Here is a 5,303-nt window from a genome sequence, read left to right as displayed (position 1 = left end):
TTTTTGCTATTCTTGGAATCTTAAAACATAAATTCTACTAAGAATGCATAATCCTTCTACCTTCTAATAGCTCAGTCGATATGCAATGGAATGTGGAATCCTGTCTGTTACTATGCTTCAAATGAAGTAAACAGTGGAAAAAAAAGACAAAGTTGCTTTTGCCTCAAAGATATTTGATGTCAAAAAAGGCACTTATCTCGTTGAAGGAAGGACGGCAGGCGGTAATTAGCACAATCAGTTGTGTGGTTTTAAAGGGAAAGAATCTCTCCTTGGAAGTATTGTTGGGTCTTTGATCAAATGCCGATCACCTGTCTACTTATCTGGAATGCTGCGAACTGGAGGCCTCTGTTTAGTGTTGAGATTGTGTGGCCAAGCGTGCGGCAGATGATCCCAAAGAGGGAGCGAGGTGAGTTGGATCTTGGCCTCCCATTGCACACTTTTGAAATAGCTGATAAAAGCCAGATTTAGTGGCACTCATAAAACACAAAGCGAGGATCTAATTGTGCACTTATATCTCCTACAGACCTCGGTAATCGGAACACTAAATTTCCATCCAAAATACCACTTCCCCCCTGAGGGGGATTCTTTCTACCGTTTTAACTCTGTATGTGGGTTGACATTTACATCTTTAATATTCTTTGCAAAAGGTACAAAACTATCATGGGGATTTATGGAGGATTTATTCAAAGGAACAGAGGGCTGTGTGAGTATAAGGTAGAGCTGTCTCCTTCAATTTATGCAATTTATCTGTTTGAAAAGGACACCAAATATTTCCACAGCATGTCTAAAGAAGATAATACAGACGGGTTCACAATAGGAAGACTCAAGCCAGAAGGTGTTACACGATTCAATGGGTCAACATTAGCTTTCTATTCTCAATTGCGGGAAAGTTCTTTTCAAGTGCAATTGACCCTGAAGTGAAAATAATTTAAGAATATAAGACTAAACGAGGTACGACCTTTTTCATTATCTGTATGAGGAAAAAAATACACTCTTTTACACTGTTACACACTGTTTTATTAGCTTTATTGACCCCAAACGTCAAATAATTTATTTTTGAAATCATTCATTTTTAAACCTACTTATCCTTGTCACGGGGTGCTGGAGCCTATTTTAAAATAATGGACTACTCCATATAAACGAGCTTTATAGAAACAAATATCGACACCAATCTTTACGTAAATCTTTAATTAAAACATCAAAAAAAGGTACTCCGGTAAAGAAATACGATTACACCCATCATTATAATTATAATTTATTCTGGGAACCACCGACAAAGATAACACTTTCCCTTGTGTCCTTTTGTTTAAGCAGGTAATTGCAGGCAACCACTGAGCTTTGTCGTGACCTTTAAAAACGAGTTTGATAGTAAAGTGTGGTAAAAGGGCAAGGAAAAGAAAAAAAGAAAAACAACACACACACATACACACATCATAATGAAAGTGTCCTTGTGCGTTCATGAGACAGTGGAGAAGCAGAAAGAGAGGCAGGAACCTCCTGGCCTATCTAAATGATTACAATGAGCTCCTTTCAAGTTGGAGTGGCCAGCACTGTGACTTGATATGATTTTTATCAGATGCTGAAATGCCACATTACCAAGTGGGCAGTAAATTATGTCTAAACCAATTACAGTGGGTCTCGGTGCGGCCCAGCGGTCACAGAAGGCCAAGACGAGGGGAGGGAAGATGGAAGAGCCCAGGGGTGGGGTTGAGGGGGAGCAATGAGAGGAGGAATGAGGGGCATGGCTGGAGTTTGTCTTGATTAGTGGGGTCTGGGGGCGCATGAGAGTCTGGTGATAAGCCTCATCGTAACCAGTCTGTGTGTAGATGAAATGCACATAAACAATGGTATGCGTGCGGGTGCGTGTCTGACGAATCAAAGGAGAGCATCCTGGGGAAAATATGCTTCAAAGCTGGCCCCAATAGATGCTAAACCAATAAATTCTCATTCCTTATTTAACAAATTCTCAACAAATGAAAGCCCGGAATTGGTTTCATATCAGTGGGCAGCAAGATTTTTCACTTTCTCCTGAAATTATTGGACTGTGCTGGAAAATGCACCCTCCGATGTATTCACTTTGCAAAATTACATTGTTTTTCCAAATATAAATGAGTGTTGTGAGTCTGTGAATTCTGACTGTTTCATACATTTAACCTCGAAGAGAAATGTGCACGTAATAGTGCTCTGTATGTGCCTTATCATGTCCATCGGCTCTAATTTGTTTATTCCTGTGTCTTTTTATGCACACCATTAGACTCTAAATTGGTTTCTATAATCACATAATTAAGATAAAATGAAGAGCTCTATTCTAGACTAATGGAATCATTTTTCCTTCCCTGAATTTTGACTATCATCGCAAGGTAAATGTCAATTGCAATATATGTATATATATATATATATATATATATATATATATATATATATATATATATATATATATATATATATATATATATATATATATATATATATATATATATATATATATATATATATATATATATATATATATATATATATATATATATATATATATATATATATATATATACTGCTGCATAGTCAACATTTACATTTATTTTGCGTCTATCTGTATTGTCGCTCAGTCAACAGGCAACTTTGAGCAATAAGCAGTGTACACTTACAACTGGCAGGGCACAAATAGACAAACATTAGTACCAACTGAAACCTTAGACTCTTCAATTATGCTGTAGGAGTGCCTAGGACAGCATGCAAACTCTTCACGGACAGGTCGAACCAGGATTTCAACACCTGACCTTTGAACTGTAAGGTCATAGTGCCTAACAGTCAGGCACTGAGCAGCCCACAGTTGTAAAAATATTATCCACATTGTATCTTAGTCAAATGCTTTCCAGAATCTCACTATTACCCACCAAGACCTTTTGATGTTTTTACATGTACTTATAACATTCTTCGGAGTTACAATGCAATTGTTGACTGTTTATAATTAAGTGTGAAAAGACAAATTTATCGTGAACGATGGAAGCAATTTGTATCCACCTTTCTCAAAGCTTGACCTAATTCTCTTTAAAAACAAATAAAAAAACAAATCTATTTTATTACAATATCTTTGGGAGATAAGCCAAGAAAAACGCATAAGCCCCCCCCCCCATCCTTTGATGCTCACTGAATCATACAACCTTCCTAACATTTCCTTTTTAGATTTTCCACAGTATTCTGCTTATTTCCTTGACAACATAATGACTCAAGCAGCTAACTGACAATAGCATATCCTCCCACCACTTCTTTACATTGAAGACAGCTTTTTTGCCGTAAAAGAGAGGCTTTAAAACTGAGATGAAAATCCCCCTTCTCATTATAGTGTTTATTCTGCCTATTCCCATATCCGTTTGTAGTCTCCCAGCCGCCCCCCCCCCCCCCCATATTCCCGGATGCAAGCGACATGGAGCCAGCAACAGACCGCAGATGAAAGCGGAGACTGAGGAGGGGGGAAGATGGTAATGAAGTAAAGGGCAGAGACAAGGGGTCTCGGCGGGGACTCTCATACCCCTCGGGACTTGTTTCACTGTCAGACCACGCTGGCCCCCACGTCCACAGCTCCCTGTGGAGAAGATGTGTCGGAGGATGTTGTGGGTCAAGCATGGGAAGAGGCCCAGCCTGCTCAGATAACGGCTTTCTGCTAAATTAGCAATGATACTTTTGATGTTTTCGTGTAAATAAAAAGGCCAGCTCGTCAAACTGGGCTGCTTCCATGTAAAATGCAGCTTTTCTTTTCTTCCACGCTCCAAGATTAGGGACATCACTGTTTTCGAAATCCACCTATATGGTTCTCACTCTCATGGACGTAAGGGTTTCCCGCAAAAAATAGGACGAAAATTAATGTTTTGGGGAAGTTTTAACAATACAAAGATCCTTGAACATCATTTGGCCTTCTACTTTTCAGGGGTGTGAGTGGCATGAGTGGCAGGCAGTCCGTAGCAACAGCATCCTGCACGCAGCTCTGCTTTTGCTCAACAATTTACCACTTTAAAAGAGCCAATAGCCAATCTGCAGACAATCGTCCCCTGTAACACTATCTGGGCCCAGCTGATAAAATGCAGATGTGGCGGCTCCTCTCAATGTGAATTTGTGACCCATTAAGAGGAGCCCCTCCTTTTTCCTCACCACTCCATCCGTCGTCCTGGCACAGACGGCGGGCCGCCTTTTCATATGCGTTCCCCCCCAAGCAGGTATGTGGATAGTATCAGCCTAACTAGCCACAATGGTGAATTTGTTCAACAAGGAGCAGCGCATTACCTCAATCCAAGTGTGGCTCTCGCTCACTTTAAGATCTGTGGATTAGATTGGGGCTGCCTCCTCAACGTCTCGTTTGGGGCTGGACAAAAGGTGAATTCAAGCTCTCCCTTTGAATTTCAGGAGACCCGAGTCCAGCTATTGATGTCTTCTCTGCCAGGCCCCCAAATGTCTCCATTGAACCCCCTTACACAGTTGCAATTTGGGTGGATCGTACGATGAAGCTGAGTCATCGTAGGTGACTGATTTAAGTGTTGTGTAAGAATTGAAATGAACTTTCTCACAGCAATCTCATGTTATTCATTTCATGGGCTGGTAACATGATTGTTAGGGGTAATCAAGCAGTTTTAATTGCAGAGCCGTTGGAAAGCAACTCAACTGGTTTATCAGGGTGATCAAATGAACAACCTATTATTACTCAACTATCTTGGCAACAAATTTATGCTAATTAGGGTTGCATTTTTTTAATACTAATCTTCACAAAGGAGGGATGTAATTGCCTTGAAACCAAACAACAAAGTTTGGATGTTCCCTCAGTTGATCACTTTCAGCGTCATACATTTAGATTATTATTTCCCTTGACAGCATAAAAGAGCTGCAAAACCAGTCATGTTAATGTTACCTTTGACTTAATGTCAAATCTTTAAACTGATTAATTAGTCTTTCAAAATGTTCTGCACTAAATCCCTTAACCTGAAATTCCACATACTCTCTCCTGGAACGCTCCACCTGTGAAATGTTTTTACTATAATTGAGTTGAGAACAAATTGAAATCTATAAAGTTTTATTTTTTTAATAAATATTTGGTTAAATGTTTTACAGTTAACCTTAAATGAAATAAATACATTTGTGCAAGTATACTTAACTAGTTTTTGTTCAGATTAACAATGAGTTAATTTAACATTCTTAAAACATTTTACGGTTATACTGTTGTTGATCTTAACTTTGGTTTCCATACGGAAGCAAAATAAGCGTTTCACCTTATATTGTGAAGCATAACATGATTTTTTATACAAATAAAGTTTGAT

At 38.9% G+C, this 5,303-nt stretch overlaps 1 long non-coding RNA gene across 1 annotated transcript; it reads left to right on the top strand.

Annotated features, from left to right (window-relative positions):
- The first annotated feature begins 287 nt into the window (after positions 1-287).
- Positions 288-4,749, top strand: LOC144203616 (uncharacterized). Its single transcript, XR_013327732.1, has 3 exons — positions 288-406; positions 3,926-4,211; positions 4,399-4,749. It is a non-coding gene; the product is annotated as an uncharacterized LOC144203616 (long non-coding RNA).
- Positions 4,750-5,303: the final 554 nt, after the last annotated feature.

Source organism: Stigmatopora nigra, chromosome 10, assembly GCF_051989575.1.
Source record: "Stigmatopora nigra isolate UIUO_SnigA chromosome 10, RoL_Snig_1.1, whole genome shotgun sequence".
Classification (NCBI taxonomy): domain Eukaryota; kingdom Metazoa; phylum Chordata; class Actinopteri; order Syngnathiformes; family Syngnathidae; genus Stigmatopora; species Stigmatopora nigra.
Note: the sequence above shows the minus strand (reverse complement) of the source record. Positions and strands in the feature narration are given on the sequence as shown.